Below are 530 nucleotides of genomic sequence, written 5' to 3' on the forward strand. Positions count from 1 at the left end.
CCATGGTGCTAGCTGACCTCACAGGGTCCAGACTGACACCATTGATGTGAGGGCAGCTGACAGCCAGCTGAGGATTCATCTGATTGGCTAAATGATGTGAATGTATGAGCCCTGTGTCCAGGCTCCGTCTGACAGGTCACATGTTCACTGAGTGAGGATGAGGCTTTTCTCTAAGTGTGTGGAGGCTCATGTTGAGGCTGCAGCAGTGAGACAGTGGAGGTTCTCTCATCAGGTGAAGCTATATAATGTTATATTCACCTCATCAATACAGAACGGCTTATCAGGTTCTTCATTGATAACTGTATTGGTTCTTCTTATTATCTTTAGAAATATTACAACAGCAATGTTTGCAGCAGCAGAGTCACTGTATATAAACCCAGTTATATCTCTATGGAAACTAATGGAACATGTCAATGAGCTGAATAATATTCCTGACATGAAGCTGGATGAAGAACAGTCATCAGTCTCCGTCCTCCTCCCTCTGCTGCAGGTCTCACAGTTAGAGGGTTAACGCTTCACTGTTAGCTTCA

The 530-nt window shown here is 44.5% G+C and overlaps 1 protein-coding gene across 3 annotated transcripts in view; it reads right to left on the reverse strand.

Moving 5' to 3' along the window:
- LOC147818169 (uncharacterized) overlaps positions 1-530 on the reverse strand; it is a 19,227-nt gene that overhangs the window by 6,128 nt on the left and 12,569 nt on the right. The gene's annotated exons all lie outside the window — the stretch shown is intronic.

Source organism: Seriola lalandi, unplaced genomic scaffold (assembly GCF_002814215.2).
Source record: "Seriola lalandi dorsalis isolate HSWRI2012SDOR001 ecotype SW California unplaced genomic scaffold, Sedor1 jcf7180002054685, whole genome shotgun sequence".
In the NCBI taxonomy this organism is placed as follows: domain Eukaryota; kingdom Metazoa; phylum Chordata; class Actinopteri; order Carangiformes; family Carangidae; genus Seriola; species Seriola lalandi.